Source organism: Heterocephalus glaber, unplaced genomic scaffold, assembly GCF_053883595.1.
Source record: "Heterocephalus glaber isolate CG9 unplaced genomic scaffold, H.glaber_assembly_v1.0 deba00001673, whole genome shotgun sequence".
Taxonomy (NCBI): domain Eukaryota; kingdom Metazoa; phylum Chordata; class Mammalia; order Rodentia; family Bathyergidae; genus Heterocephalus; species Heterocephalus glaber.
Window position 1 is genome coordinate 5,810,621 of NW_028258410.1, and position 17,379 is coordinate 5,827,999.

Consider the following 17,379-nt stretch of genomic DNA (forward strand, 5'->3'; position numbering starts at 1 on the left):
AGCCCACATATACACTATCTCACCCACCTCCTTCTGTGCATACCCAGTTTCACTGGAAGACAATGCAGGTGTGACCCATGGAAGAGGCCCTTCTGCCCCTGGAGTCTCAGGTCCCTTTCACCTGTTCAGCATCCTGTGGACCAGATTCAGCTGGTTGGGTGTGGAGTTGCAGAAACTTCACTTTTACATGGAGAAGACCTGGTTCCCAGGAAGCTTCAGCTGTGAGAACTGTGGGTAAGAAAGATTAGGTCAAGAGCAGAGGCCACAGAGGTCAGGGAAGGAACAAGGGAGAGCTGTCTCTGAAAGTTGATATCTCTGCTGGAATTGAATCCCTGCAACAACAAAATAATTCAATGAATGGTATCGTACTCAGCAGTCTGCTGGACTTGCTAATCATCTCTGACTGTGGAATTCCAAGGTTTAGTATTAAATTTCTATAGTATCACAACTCCTCTTTATCCTTAAACCATGAACATCCCTTGAAAGTCATATTACTGTGTTTCAGAAGATGAATGCAGGCTTGCTCCCAGAACTGTCACAAAGGCAGTAGAATCTTCTGCACAGCAAAAGGAGGAGTGAACTGAGTGAACAGAATGAAGACAACCTATAAAATGAGGGAAAATATTAGTATGCTACTTATCTGATTGGGGGCACTACCCAGAATCCACAAGTAACTCAAAATATTAATAGTAATTATAAATAGTATTTAAATATCAAATAATTTTATTGAAAAACGGCAACTGGTATGAACAGGAATTTTGCAAAATAGACAAATGGCCAACATGGATATGAAAATAACTCAACATCGCTTTTTATTTTTAAGTACTCCCCAAGTTTTTAGAGATAAAATTAAATTAGTATTATGGTATATATTTACAATATACAAAGAAATGTTTTCATATATCCAAGTACTATGAAATGATTTTTTCATAACCATTATGAAGATATCTCACACAGTCACAATTTTTGTAATGAAAACAATGAACATTTTACTACAAAATTTCAGGTATACAATAGGATATATTAGTTGTAGTAATTTCACAAGACATTAGATATCCAGAGCTTAGTTTTATGTATAAGTAAAACTTTATGGCCTTTGATCTGCCTCTGTCAATTCTCCACATTTTCGTTCCATGGTAATGACTATTCTGCTCTGTGCTTCTATGATCTGACTGGATTAGAATCCAAATCTAGGAAATCATGCATTTTTAGTCTTTTTGCATGTGAGTTATTTTATTTAAGTAACATAATGTCTCCAGGTTCCTCCATGTTGTCACAAAATACATTGTTTCTTTTTTAAGAATTAGTAATTTCTCCTCATGTATATTTATATCTTTATTTACATTTCTATATTTATTGGTCCATCTATGCACATTTTAGTTGCTTCCATGTCTTATTATGGAAAGCACTAGGGAGTAAAGATTTCTTCTAAGGGTCTGGAAATGATTCTTTTTTAATATATATCCAGAAGTGTTACAGTTGTGACCTAAGACATTTCTATGCTTATGGTTTTGGGGCAGCTGTGTTATATTTTCTATAATGGCTGTACTAATTCACATTTCTATCAGTAGTGGTAAGGGCTTCTCCTCCTTCATACCCAACACGTGGTATCATCTGTCTTTAGTCATGGCCATTTTTAAAAGTGTGAAGTGCTATGATGTGATGGCTTTGGTTTATTTTTTCTAACAATTAGTAGCATGTTTTGTATTCCTATTTATCATTTGAATGTCCACTTTTGAGAAATATTGAGGATCTTTATATATTTTGGGTATTAACTTGTTATCAGACATACAATGTGAAAGAGTTTTCTCCTTGTGTACATCTTAATTGCCTATGTAAGTGCATTAGCAGCCTCATAGGGAGGTGATTGGATCATTAGGCTGATGCACTCCTCAGAGAATTAGGCCATGAGTGTTCACAGCTGAATGTGTTGTGAGGAGGTGTGCTTATTTGGAGAACAGTCACCAGTGTTGTATCTGGGGGGTGCGTCTTTCTGGTGCACTTCCTCTGTGCTCTGCTTTCCAGCCTCTGTGAAATGAATAGCTTTGCTCTACCATACTCTTCTGCCATGATATTTCCACTTTGGAGGCATCCATGGTCTAAAACCACTGAAACTGTGGGCAAATCAAACCTTTCTTCCTTCAATTTGATGGTGTCAGGTGTTTGGTTCTCAAAGTGGAAATCTTGAAGAACACAGAAAATAAATACCAGAGAAATGGAGGCATTGCTGTGCCTAACCCTGACCATGTGGATCACAAGCCTTGGGCCTAGATTCTAGGAGAAATACTTTGGAAACTTTCAGAGGTGATGTTGTAGTGGACTTTGAATGTTGTAGGCACAGCTTGGTAGGGAATTCCTTGATATTTTCTGCTACTGAGGGTTGAAACCAGGGCCTTCACACTGAGCTTCACCCCGTACCATTATTGTATTTTTATTATGAGACAGGGTCTTACTAAGTGTTTCTAGACTGGGCTTGAATTTGTGATCCTCCTGCCTCAGAATGCCAGAGTGCTGGGAATCCACATGTGTGCCACTGCACCTGGCCTGCTAGGCAATTCTGATCATAGCTTAGATCAAATTCTGAAAGGAAAGGGTAAATTTGAGGCCAGAATCATGAAGTTTCTGAGGAACAACAAGGACTTTATTCAGGATTGGACTAGAGGACATTTGTGTTACAGTCTGTCAAAATATTTGTTGACATTTTATTCATATCCTAAGACTGTCTGAAGCCTGAGACTAAATGTGGTGGACTAATTGATTTACAGAAGAAATTTCAAGGCAGCGTAACATTCAGGCTGAGTCATGTGTACTGAAACCTGCATTATTTAGAGAATCACAATAAATAAATCAGACCAGAAAGATTTGAAAAATGTATTCCCTAGACCATCTAGGAAGCAAAGAAGTCATGGTTGATGACCAGTTTAGCATCATTAAAAGGAAGCAGAATACTTAAAACTTGAAAAAGAAAATGATTGCTTGAGGGCATTGCAGGAATCATGTCCCACTCATCCCAGAAACAAATGGGTAAGAGTGTAACCTTGAACTTGAATATAGAGGTCTTGGGAATCCTGGCTTGAGAATGATCCTCTAGAGAACTACTTCCACTTATTCACACTTCACTATGTCCAGGTCTCATCACTCATAAACCACTGCAGCCATGTTCCCAGCGGGGCTGGCTACTGCTGATATCAGATGTTGATATTGTCCACATGACCCAGTTTTATTCTAGACAGGAAGAAAACAAGAGTGGTGGGGTCTTGGAGGCTTTCTCACAAATTCCAAGTAGAATTGTGTGAGACCAAACCATGTGGTTAAGAAGGCTAATTGTGAAGTTATGGGATGAAGACAATGGTGTATTGGAGACTCCAGAAAGTTGGAGATGCAAGGAATATGGGATGTCTGTTGAGGAAAGCCACAGGTGACACATGGAGTCAGCCCAAGAGGGCCATGTGTACTGAAAGCAGACAGGCCATGGACTGGAGGCACATAGGCCTGTGGAATTCACATCTCACTACCATGTGCTTTTTTATTGGACACAGAGCTATAGGACCTGATGTTTACCCTACTGGGTTCTGGAATTTCCATGGTCCAAACATTTCTATAGTCCCATTTCTCCATTTCAGAATGGGATGTTTACACTGTGCCATTGTTCCTTGGAACTCTGGAACATGTTTTGAGAAGTTTATGGGGCTCAGAGCTAAGAGATTCCCTTAAGTCTTGGAAGAGATGTTGGAATTGGGCATCTCTTAAGCCAGTCAAGTTCACAATTAATATTAACCATCTCAGAAAGAATATTTCAGCTTTCACCTGTGCTCTTTTATAATACATCTACCTGAAATACCAGGGGCAAATTGCCAGTGAGTTTCCCTTCTCCATTTATTTTGACAAAACCTCTTCTACTTCACAGTCAGCAAGAATGTTCTCAATCTAAATAATACTAGAATGTATTGCTGTGTGAAAATCCCCCTTCAGAAAGGGAAAGTATGGAGAGCCATTATTTGGGAAAGAGAGCACTGAAAGTGCAGAGACCTTAGGTAGAGGACACTGAAGGCTGCATGGCCTGGATCCTCCAAAGTGAACACGTTGAGACTCAGGAGTCCTCCTTCCAATCCTGCCCATCTACCAGCCTGGAGCCATGCCCTCAGCTTCCCGTCTCCTCTCTTTGTTAATACACTTTTAGAATTATAATCCAAAAGTGAGAAGGATGTCACAGGAATATATTTTTAGAGATATTATTTAAACCCAGAAAAGGGCAGATTTTCCTAAACCCTTCTTGATGTAGGTTGTTTCTGCATAAATGTACCAAGTGATAAAATGCACATTGAGCACCTTGTAAAGGTCACCATGCCTTACAGATGTAAGATATTATGGAAACAAAAGGGCTCTTTTGAATCTTATAGGCTATTTCAAGATATGTGAAATTCATAAAATAAAGAATTCTAGAAAAATTTTATACAGACATTCAAATAAAAAACAATTCTCTTTAAGATGAAAAGTTTACTTGATGCACCTACTTCCTTTGAAATTGAGGCTTGGAGTTGATTATGTATTTAGGTGGGAGAATTTTTCCAAATACAATTACCTAACATACAGGTTCAGAGACTGATAAAAATGTATTAAAGAAAACACAGAGTGTGCCTCAGCCATTACTCTTTAATGATCAACTCTTCACTTCCTCAAACACCAACCACTGGTAACAGCTCTTCTTTTAAAGAGATAATTGTTCATAATTCAGGTAGAAGTGAGAATAGGCAGTGCCTATCTTCTGTGTGTAGCTTATTTCACTCATTATGTTCTCCAATTCCACTAGTGTTACCACAAATGGAAGAATTTTTGTAGCTCAAATAACAGTCTTTTGTGTATACACACTACATTTCATTTTCCATAAATCCACAGGTGGATGCTTAGCTTTAATCCACACCCTGGCTATGTGACTAGTGTACCAGTGACCATGGAGGCAGGTATCTCTTCCCACAGGTGAGTGGCCTATGCGAGCAAACCTTTGGAAAGGATCAAGATAATAGAATAATGGTTCTGTGTCAGATTTTAGACAACACAATTGTCTGGCAGTAGTTTCTTCTGTAAACAGATTAATTTTTTGACAAGGAACCTCTCTTCTTTGATGTCATGAACATTCAGTTTGAAAACCAGACCAGCCAGCAGGAATGATCCATGCATGTGCTTCCTCCAGGAGACAGGCAGAGATCAGCTAGTTTCTAAAGGCTTCACCTCACCCTGGGATTGCATGGTTCTCTTCCGGGATGTCTTCACATCCTTTTTTCTCAAAGTGTAGATGAGTAGATTGAGCACTGGGGCGATAATGTAGTAGAAGAAGGACAGGAACTTGGTCTGGGAACTTTTGTTAGGAAGCTGGAAGTACAAGTAAATGCCTTGTTCAAAGTACATGGTGACCCCAGTAAATGGGAACTGCAGGTGCTGAGTACCTTGTGCCCTCCTTCAGCTGAAAAACACTTCAGTACAACCATACCAATAAGGGTGTAGGTGATGAACGCAAGGAGGGGAGCCACCACTAGAAAAGGGATGAATCCTAAAGCCAAGTCCAGCTCATTAGCAGAGGTGTCCCCACAGGCCACCTTGATGAGCACAGGTGCCTCACAGAAGAAGTGGTCCAGGGTGTGGAGCCCACAGAGGGGGAGTTGGAGGGGGAAAGTGGCTTGCAACAGGACATTGGCCAGGCCACTGGACCAGGAGGCAGTTACCATCTGCACACACACCCAGGGATGCAAGATGGCAGTGTGCTGGTGGGGCCAGCAGATGGCCACATAAAAATCAATAGCCATCATGGCCAGCAAGATGCATTCAGGGCAGCCTTTCCAGGTATAAGCACAGAGCTGTGTGATGCAGCCCCAAGCAGCAATTGTGTTGTCTGTTCCCCACAGGTTGACCAGCAGCTGGGGAACAATGATGCAGGTGACGCTGATGTCCAGCAGAGAGAGGTTGTGTCAGAAGAAGTACATGGATGTCTGGAGTCTGGGTCCACCAGGCAGAGGAGGATTATGGAGCTGTTCCTCACCAGGGTGAGGATGTAGGAAACCAGAACCACTGCAAAGAGGGGCCTCTCCAGCCACAGAAATTCTGAGAAGCACAGCAGGACAAAAGTTTTGGGAAAACTCATGTTACCTCTTACCATAACATCTTTCTTTAATATATTGGATCTTTGACTTAGAAACTCCATTGGTTCCTGAGGGCTGATTGTAACTAAGTCAGTATACCTCAGATCTGAATGTTTACCTTGATACATGCTATAGATAACAAAAGGCAGATGAATCTTCCAATAACCTAAATAACAAGTTGTTCACACCTCAGGTCAGTGGTAAGTTGTGGGTCCACTGCACATGGTTAGAAGTAAAATGAAAAAAATTGAGATTAAGCAAGACTTTTCCATTTCCTTTTCTCTTTCTCATTAATGTATATTTGCGTTTCCTAATGTAGATTCATCTGGTAACTTTGGAATTAGGAACTTTTACTGCCAGAAAGAGAACATGTATAGAGTTTAATATAGGCAAACCCCAATTTTTATTTTTCCAAAATTTTCTTATGCTAACATTGACAAAACATAAAATATACCAATTCACAAGCCTTGAAAAATGTAGTTTAGTAGTGAAGCACACTGATGGTTTACAACTAGTGCCAACATCCACGTCCTGAATCTTTTCATCCTGCAAACTCAATCTGTCCTATTACGTATCTCTTTATTTTTCTGCACCATGGAAATCCCCATTCTACTCTCTCTTTATATAACTTTCATCACACCGAGTTGGCATTAAGTATTCTTTATGTCATTATCTTATTTCTCTTACATCATGTCCTAAAATTTCATCTGTAACTAAAAGTATATTCAAGTCTACCTTTTGTGTGTCCTACTGTACACATATAAAAGTACATTTGTACATTCATCTCCCAGTTGATGCACTCATTGTCTCCATGTTTTTGTTATTGTGATTAATTCAGCTGTGCACACTGGTGTCCAATTCCTCCTTACACCATGCTTCCCATGTTTTTGGGTGTAGACTCAGAAGTGACCTCCCTGCATCCTGAAGTGACTCTATGTCAATTCTGTGGAGAACAGCTCTGCTTTTACTGTCCCATTGCTGCACTGTTTTCCTTCCTTCACCATTGCATCAGGGCTCCAGCCATCCCCATGCCGGACAGCACTGCTGTTTCCTGTTATTTTTCTTTGATAGTCACCATTTTATTGGGCATCAATTTGAATGTAATTTTCGGCACTCTTTGCACTATAGAATCTGACATAATTTTCTTACAGAGCCCAAGTAGACAAAAAGGTCTTCTTCACAACGCTTTCCATCTCTTCTTCAATCATACCTGTATCAGTTTTATGTCACCTTTATAAAACATCTTCATTATACAAAAATGTTACATACGTGGCAAATATTTTCATATATGCCAAATTTTGAAGAACACATTTTATCTCACAAATGGAAAGGATATGAATAAACTACTTTCAGAAAATGATATTAAGAGATTGGAAACACAATTACTTAAAAATTGATAAAAATATGAGTTGAAGTTTTATAAAATGTAATGAGCAGTTTTCCAATTTATGGATATTGCAGAACCAACGTTTGAACCACCTTGGAGATGGGTAGTCATCAAGCATTCTGGAGAGTCAGAAAATGTCTCACCACATGTGAGGGGCAAATAGTGCCCAAGTTTCTGGAAGAGAGAGTAGATCTAGGGATAAAATAGTCACTGACTGCCACGATAACTGAGATACGTTGCCCAGTATGAGCAGACTGTGAGCATGTGGTCAGTACTATCAATAGGAGCTCAGTTCCAACCAAACAGGAAAAGTAGCCTTATTTGAGAGTGAAGTTTGGATACTGGCTGTAACCACTATGTTTATGGCTGAGCAGCAGGGGTAGGGTGATGGGCAGCATGTTATATCTTGAGTAATCCTACTTGAGTCCTCACTAATCTGACATAGTGACCTGAGGACTTAAAACAGGGCACATCTATACCTCAATCCTCTCCCTCAGGCACTAAAATGCAAACAGTCATATTCTCTGTCAGGATTTGAACAAGACTCAGTGGGCTAACAGCATATATGGAATGGAAGGAAGCAGAAACTGGTAACTTCCTCGTTCTAAAAATGATATACATCATCAATGATAAACAAAATAGCAAACAATGACCATGGTGACCCACAAGAGCACAGGAGAATCAATTCAGTAGCAGAGCAGCTGTGTTGCAATGGTTCAAATGCTGGCTGCTGCTTATAGCTCAAGTTAAGGAGCCTGTGCCCCTTAGTGAGCTTCCAGCTGAGCACTCTCTTCTCATCTGTAGACCAAAGTCAATCACAACTCTCACACAATTTGCACTTGATCAGTGAGGGTGAAGAATATACACCTGTGTGGTGAATGCAAAGGATAGTGGAGCAGAGACCCTGAGCCATGCAACAGAGAGAGTAGACCATCAGCAGGACAGAGCCAGAGTCCCCTGAGGTCAAGACTTTCCCACTGTCTCCCTAAGGGTGCACCAATCTGCAGGAGGCAAAGCTGCAGGGACAGTGCCTCCAGGCTGTTCAGAGTCAAAGAGAAAGCTGAAGGAGGATTCTGCTTCACATGCAATCATCACTTACATGAGAGGGCACTTGGTAAGAAATTGCATAAAAATCTTGTGGTTTTTTTTTTTTTAATAAAATGGAGTACTACTCTCCCATAAAGAATGAGAAAGTAGAGGCATTTATAGCTAAATGGATGCATATTGAGGCCATACTCGTTAAACAAATAGGACACATATGTGTAAATACTGAATAGTTTCTCTAGTATGAGATACTGAAAGTGTAAATAAGGGTTAAAATTATTAAAATGAATAATTGACAATTTGAAATAGGAAGAAAAGTTCAAAGAGTTAGGGGTGATGGGTGGCAAAGGGGAAAGGAAAGAAGGGAAAGGGAAAATGATGAGAAATGGAAAAAATGGAAACAGTCTTTGTAAATATGGAAGGGTGGAGGGGGTGAAGGGAGGGCTAGGAATGGGAAAAAAATAAGAACCAAGATGCATCATGTACAGGTACAAGCACCTAATGATAAATGTAAAAGTATTGTATACCTAAAATATACCAACAAAAGAATTTAAGAAGGAAATAAAATCTTGTGCAGTGTCAATTTTGCAAGTCCATGTTATATATTTTCAAATATATTTGTTATACTTAAGTTGACATTTATATACAAATAAAACCTGATGTTCTGAAGTATATGAACATTATCAAGTGGCTAAATTTAGCTTTGGCCACATCTCTCAACCTCATCCCTACATGACTGCTCCCTTCGGGTCTCTACCACTTTACTTTTTATTTCAACCAGATCAATGCTTTTAAATTCCAAATTTGAGTGAGACCATGTGTAGTTCTCTCACAGCTCACCAGTGTTAGAATGGCTGGTGTAGAAAGACAAAGACAACAAATGTGGGCAGGGGTGTGGAGAGGGAACCCAGGCACACATTGGCGGGCTGTGCATTAGTGCATCGACTGTGGAAATCAACATGAATTAAACTGTAACTACCTACCATGGGATCACTCACTCGCACTTCAGAGTACGTAACCAAGGAACTGAAGGCAGCATAATGAAGAATTATATGCACTCCATTGTATCACAATTCAAAATAGAAAGGATGGTCAACTGATCTATGTGTCAATCTGTAGAAGAATGACTAAAGAAATTGTGGTATGTAAATGCAATGTAATATTATTCAGCTATACAAACAGGCATAATCCTGTCCTTTGGGACAAATACATAAACCTGGGGCAGCTATGTTCAGTGAACTTAGCCAAGCACAAAAACCAAATCTTAATTTTGAAAAGAACTTTCTCCATGCCAAGTCATAATTGAAATAATTTGGTTTGGTTGAGCCATGATCATTTAGGAATAGTACAAAACCATTCTTCAGGAGATTCAGAAATGAAAAACACTTCTTGGGCTTCCTTTGTTGCCATAATGTCAGACTTGTTATTTCCTGGGACAGTTCTGTTTCCAGAGGTGCTGAACCCAATCCAGATCTCATGCTCACCCTCTTGAGTGATCTCCAGGAATTACAACCCTCATTTAAAGCCAAGAGGGACCCTGGAACCCCCACTTTACACTAAGGCCCCAATGTGGCCCCTGCATCTTCCCTTGTTTTCTCTCTCTTTGACCTCATTTTCTCCTCTGCCTGCTTCCCTGGCAGGCCAGAATCCCTGCACAGGGCTTCTCCTCTGCCTCAGCTGGTTTGCAGGAGGACTCATCACCTGGAAGCCATACAGCAGAGACAGCTTCTCTGAGAATTGTACCATAGTCTCCACATATGACTTAATTCTGACACCATCCCAGTCGCTCTTTCACCTCCCTTCTACTTGTGAGCACTATGTGAGTTTGACATATGTTTAAGTTTTTTAAAAAGTTCAGTTAGGTCTGAGGATGTACTTCAGTGCTAGAGCATTTCTCCAGCTCACACAAGTCTCTAGGTGCATTACCCAGCACAGACACATAAAAGTAAACAAAATTGTTTTTACATTTATTATTATTGAATTTTTTATTTACATTGTTCTGTGTGCTTATTCCACACACATTACACATGTGTAATGATCAAATAGGATTGCCAGCTTCTCTAAACATGTGTTCCTTTCTAGCAACTATTACTTGGATCCAAAAGTAAATAAATAGTTTGTAGGGTTACTCATGTCCTCCCACAGATTTCAAGTTCCTCCTCCTACTGTCGCCCCATGGGAATGCCCTTCCTGCCTGACCTCTTCTACATGTTCAAACCTCACACTTAGACATCTCAAGGCATGGGCAAATGATGTTTCTTTGACATTTCACACAAACTACTTCTGCTTCGTCCTAAATTCTTTCCAGTGCACGAGACTAGATAGAAATTCTATTTTATCCTAAACTAATAATTTCTAATATCATAGGTAATGACAGAGGTTTTATTTTTTTTTCTTCTGCTTTTCATCTAAAACCCAGTTTAATACTTGTTTCCAACTGGAGCCACAGTGTGTGCTGCAATGGTTTTATTTCCCTTTTCACTGCTTGGGATTGTTTTAGTGTCACATTTTCCTTTGCCAGCAGTTCATACACATCTTCCCAGGGTTAATCATTTTCCCATTTGAAAGGTACTATGAAGATATCAGGGAGGTGATCATCAGATTTAAAAAAAATTATCCCCTCATGCTGTTCATTTCAGTTCCTGGGATTTTTCCTCTGAAGCCTAGATTGACTAAGTGAGCCTTCATTGGCTAAGTGAGACAGTGTACTTCACAAATTGAGGAGAAAGGAGGCTTACCAAACCTGCTCACTAATAACTGGTTCTCCCCTCATTTACTTTGACATTGAAGAAACAAAGGAGTAGAGAGTGAGGAGCCAGTAGTGGAAATTTGGGTCCTGAGATGGGCAGCAGCTTCCTTCCACTTTTCACTTTGTTCTGGATTTAATTGTTTCCACCATCTCCACCCCTAACAGTGAGATGAAAACCCTACCTGGGTTGGTTTAGAACACGTTGTTGATAGCAGTGACCTCCACACCATGGGGACTGGTGATGAGTAGGCCAAACCCCCCGGGGAGGGAGAGTTGTCACTTGATATCCACATTGGGACTCTGGAAAGTTCTACAATATCTCCACCAGCTGCCTGTGGGTGGAGTATAACACAGGTGTGAGCCACATCAGAGGTCATTCTCTCCCTGTGGCTATAGGTCCTCATCACCTGCCCAGCATCCTGTGGGCCAGGGCCAGGTGGTTGGGTGTAAAGAAGGTGAGACTCCAGTGTCACATAGAGTAGGGCATGGGTCCCCAGGGAGCATCAGTGTGACAGCTGTGACACCCATGGGGAAGGAGGAGTGGGAACAAGAACAGAGGCCTCAAGGAGGTGGGTGAGGGAGAGAGGAGGAGCAGGGGAGCTGGTGAAGAGAGCTGTCACCTACATCTGAGTCAGAATCCTTCACTTTCTCTGTTTTCATCAGTTTGTTGAATTTGCCAACTGTCTTTGACCATGGGCTCCATCAATGTCAGTTTCTTTTAGGGATCACAAATGTTCTATTTCCTTAAAATGTTGGAGCCTCTTGAAAGTAACACTATCATGTAAGCTTCCTTCCAGAAGTATTAAAAATGCAAATATATGACATGCATGGTGGCATACCTACATAATACCAGATACTCAGGGGACTGAGGCAGGAAAACTAAAAATTCAAGACCAGCCTGAGAAACTCGGTGAGAAGATGACATAAAAAATAAAATTAGGGTGCTGTTATGTAGCTCAATGATAGAGCACTCTAGGTTCAATTCCAAGCACTGCAAAAGACTAAAAACATAAACATACAAATACAGGCATGTTTTTCTTATTGTATATTGAATACTATAAATAAGGACAATTTTATTAAGATTTAAAACCATTGGTGCACAAAATCGTTTGCCTCATATTTTTAAATATTGTAGAGGCCACATCTTTTATTTCAATTTTCCTTTTCTTCTCTTTATACTTATATTAACATAATTGTGCATTTTTGTAGGATGCAGTGTGATGTTTCACACATTTTTACATAATTTGTTAATCACAACCACAGTCACCTTATCAATCACCTTAAAATTGATCACTTCTTTTGTTGAGAACATTCAGATATTTCCCTTGTAAATATTTGGTTCAGCACAATACAGCACTGTTAACTCTAACCACCTGCTATGAATCCTGGAGTTATCACTGCAGCTATGCTCCCACCTTCTGTCTGCTGTGATTCAGCTCCTGTTTAGTAATCTGTCCTCATCCCCAACCTCTCTCTCATCACAGGCTCTGCTGTCCACTGCTTTTTTTTCAGCAGTCCTAAGAGCTCAGCATTTGGAGAAACCTCATGTGCATTAAGCCCTTTTTATATGTCTGACATATCCTTTATCACTAGGATCTCCACTTTCATCCTTAATCATTAGGATGGCCAGAAATGACAGAATATTGTCTCTCCTGTGAATGAGTGTATTTTGTGTATTTGTTCATCCATCCATTCATGGATAGACACCTTGCGTTTTGGTTCCCTAGCTTGGGTCTTGTGCATACTGCTGCATATACATGGGAGTGTAGACGTGCTTTGATGTGTACATATCACTATGTTTGTGTTGTGGTTCTGAGGTATACTGTAGAAGTCATCTTTCAGCATCTACCTATGACCTTCATAATGGACCTGAATGAGAGTCCACAGATCAACTGCCAGTTCATCTTCCCCATCTTCCTTCTAAAATCTTCCAGTTTACAATGAAGACCAATTCCTTTCACTCATCCTACATTTGGCTAGGAAGATTTACTCTCAGGGATAAAATCCACATCACACATGGGGGTGTTTCTTTAAAGCATCTTTTATGGCACACCTCCCTGGAAGACCAAATAGCTCTCAGGTTGGAGATGCTGAAGGCTGAATCTCTCAGTTCCTTACAGAGTGAACAGGCTGAGGTTCAGGTGCCTCCCTCTCACCCTTCCATGTCTAGCAGTTTGCAATGCTTATCTTCCCTCTCCTTATCTCTACATGTTAGTATCTGTTTCATGATTAGATTCAATAATGGACAAAGATGTTGAAGGAATGCATTTTTACACACTGTTTAATTAAAAATATACAGATGACTATCTGAAAGAGAAGTCTTATTAACCTGGTTGATTTGAAAATGAGTTTCATATATACTCATGAAATTATTTGCAAAGGGTCCCACAAAAAGTGGCTATATCAAAACTTCATCTCCAGGTTTTGATGAAAATGTATGAAAAAGACCATTAAACATGCAATAAATACTTTTAAAGTCCAAGTTATCTCTTCAATCTAAGTGAGCCTTTTAGTCTTCTAATTTTCTTTTTCCTATTTCACTGAGTTCCAGCTTCTGCAAATCACAACTTTCATCAGCTTGTATGAGCACAATAGTTTTGGATTGGATTGGATTGGATTCCACATAGAATAGAGAAGAGGTGGGATTTCTTTCTGGGTTTATTCTATTTCACATGGGGCAATATTTTCTAATTCTGTAATCAGCATTTTTACTCTAATTTTATCCCTGCTTTTATAAATGAAGGATTTTTTAAAGGCTCAATAGTCTCTTCTTGTGTTTGTAAATGCATTTTTTTTGGTACTGGGGATCGAACTCGGGACCTTGCACTTGCAAGGCAGGCACTGGAACCACTGAGCTAAATCCCTGGCCCAAATGCATTTTTCTTAAGCATTCATTCCTATTGCCATTTAGCTTTAATCCATACCTTGGCTGTTGTGAATGGTATCACAGTGATTGTGTGTGCAGAGTTTAAATATTTCCACAGGGACACACAGATAATCATTCCCAGAAATGGGTCTGGAATATTCTTATCACAGGAGACCTCGTGTACTTGTGATGCTGGACAAGTTCTTTGAGTTGATATGGTCATTGAACATTATATTCAATAATTATATTACTTTACACACCATAAACATTTACTGCTCTAATGTATAATTTTTTTAAAAAGTTAAAAATAAAATACATACATAAAATACACAACAACTTATTCCTTTTCACTTCCAAAATTGAAAAATATTTGGCTGAATCAATCTAAAAATATGCAAGCAGGTATATACTTTTCTATTTTTATGTTCCTTCAGCAGATGTGTAAAAAAGCATTCTGAATTAAATTAATCTTTTGTCATTTAGTCCCATAAAATCATGATCTTGGTTAAAAAAAATGTAGCTAGGTTTATTTTTCCTGGTTGGCTTCTATACCTAGGTTATAATTTATCCTTGCTATAAAGGTCTAAAGGTGCAGGGGAAGTGGGAGGGGTATGGAAAAGAATAAAAGGGAAAAGAAAAAATATGAGAAAAGGAAAAAAATGGAAACAAAGTCTTTGCAAATAGGGAAGGATGGAGGGGGTGAAGGGCGGGCAAGGGAAGGGGAAAAAAATAAGAACCAAGATACTCATGTAATGGTACAAGATCCCAATGATGAATGCAACTGTATTTTAAATGTACCAATAAAGTTAATGGGGGGAAATAATTCTACCCCTCACTCCCTTATTTATAACTGAATCTATCTGCATCCCTCTCTGCTTTCTTTTCCATAGCATTTTTTTCCTATCTTTCATTCTGTATCCTTTACCAATAAAAGAATTAAAAAATAAAATAAAATGCTAGATTGAAAATAAAGTATGGCTGTTTAATCACATTGGATAAAAAGGCATTTCACAATCCACACTCAATGCATTTAGTCTTATGTTTTTCATTCTTTCATGAATCATGACACTGTTTTCTCATATTGTTCAAGATAAGATGGATCTATTCTTTTCCTTTCCATTCTAAGGCCATGTACATATTCTTTAATCTCTTAGAATATTATTTCCATTTCTTCTTCATGAAGAGAATCCAGCTGCTTTCTGGATGGCTCTGCCCAGTGTGATCTCCTCATCCTGCACATACATTAATATCCGTGTGTGTGAGTAAGAGAATCTAGCACTGAGAGTCACCTTTATATGACTCCATGTGAGCACCCTTGTATGTTAGCGTGTGAAAGTCAATGAGGGTCTCATTGTACTTTATAAAGCTGGGAACACCACTTCTCTGTGAGGAGACCTGTGTTCACTGCCACACTCTCTGTTGGAGAACAAGTGTCTTTGTACATAATTAGTTAAAGGCCTAAAGTATTTGAAAAACCAAATTCTGCAGTAATTTTTCCTACAGGTTTGTGTCAAACTTTAACTGCATTAGTGTTTTTCAAAACTATTACAAAAGAATAAAAGTGACAGAAATGAGCAAACCTCAGTTTTTATTAGTGTTGTGGGAGTCATTGGGAAATGTCTGGTGATTTTATTTTGAGGGTAATCTTTGGACTAAGAGTCTGAGGAATGTGAGTTTGAATTCCTGGTGTCTATCAGCACTTGTATGCAAATAAATCCATGAATGAAAGGTTTATTTTGGGTCACAGTTTGGAGATTTCAGTCTACAAAAGGTAGCCCACCTTGCTTTGGGCTGTGACTTCACAGGACACCATGGAAGGGGTGCATTTGAGGGAAATCTCACCTTGTGGGATCCAGTGTACAAAACATATGGGAAAGAGTGGACAGAGGAGGGGTTATAGACCTAGTGCTTCCTAGTGGAACATGACCACGTAACCAGAAGATCGCTACCTAGTCCAAACTACCAAATATCCCACCCTTGGCCATACTTTTGTGTGCTGGGGCATTTGTCAGACACTTAACAACAACTAAATCGCAGGAATTTCTGCCAATGTTTTGCAAAACTAAATGAAATAATTTCTTTCAAACATATAAGCACAAGCAAATGTCAAACTGCAGATCATGTGGACCACCTTAGAAACTGGGATATTCAGAGCCCTGGGTGGTCTGTCAATGAGGAGCCCTCTGCTCTCTCTTCTTCAAATGGCTGCAGTGGATCCTCTCCTGTGCTGCTCAGCTGTCCATGTCTTAGTACAAGACTCCAGGTGCTGCCTTAGATAAGAGATTCTTGTCAGACAGCACATCTTGTCTGTGTCTGTGGGCTGTATCAGTTCACAGGGAGCCTTGGGAATGCCTCATTTGCATTGCCATATAGCCAGGCTGCAGGTTCAAATAGTGGGAGAAGAACCTACAGTTTATGAAGAGTCTCTTACACAGCAGACTTTTGGGGAGCCTGGCCTCAAACCCTGATCTCCTGCAATGCATTACAATGCAAGGTGAACATAAAACACAAAGGTTCACTGCAAAACAGTGAACTGGGTTGAACCAAGCCAAGCATGTAGCTAGGACCCTAAGCAACCAGGATTGCTGGTATTTATTGATTATACAAGCATGAGTAAAATAGGCTAGGGGTATACCTGTGCCATTTGTTGATATCAGATGACACAGGCAGGATTGTAAAAGGGCCTTAATAAGGCATTCTTCCGAAAAGATCAGAGCAGATAAAAGGTAGGTTGTGGATATCTAGTAAGTTAGTAAAACAACTAATGGAGAGGCAGCTGTAGGAATGGAATGTTGTTCAAAGCAACAGAGTCCTCACCCACAGTTAGCTCACTTAGGAGACCTGTTCACAGAACAGGAATTAGGTCTCCATCACAGATGGTGGCAGAGGAGCTATGGTAGCCCACAGGCCATTTGCGATGCTTCTGTTATTCATGTAGTCTTTGGTTCTGCTCTGAACACAATGTAGCCAAATATGGGGGAAAATACCTGCTCCATATTGTAGCATGCACTAAGCCTGGCCAGGGGGGTCTGCCACAGTGTGCTGGCATATCAAATGTCACATCTTAGGTGGCATTAAGAACACAAATTTATTTCTTCCAGTTCTAGAGGCTAGTAGTACCAAGATCTTGGTGCTGACAGATTCCATTTCTGAACAGTGGTCCTTTGTGTAACAAAGAGCAAGACGCATCTTTTGAGGT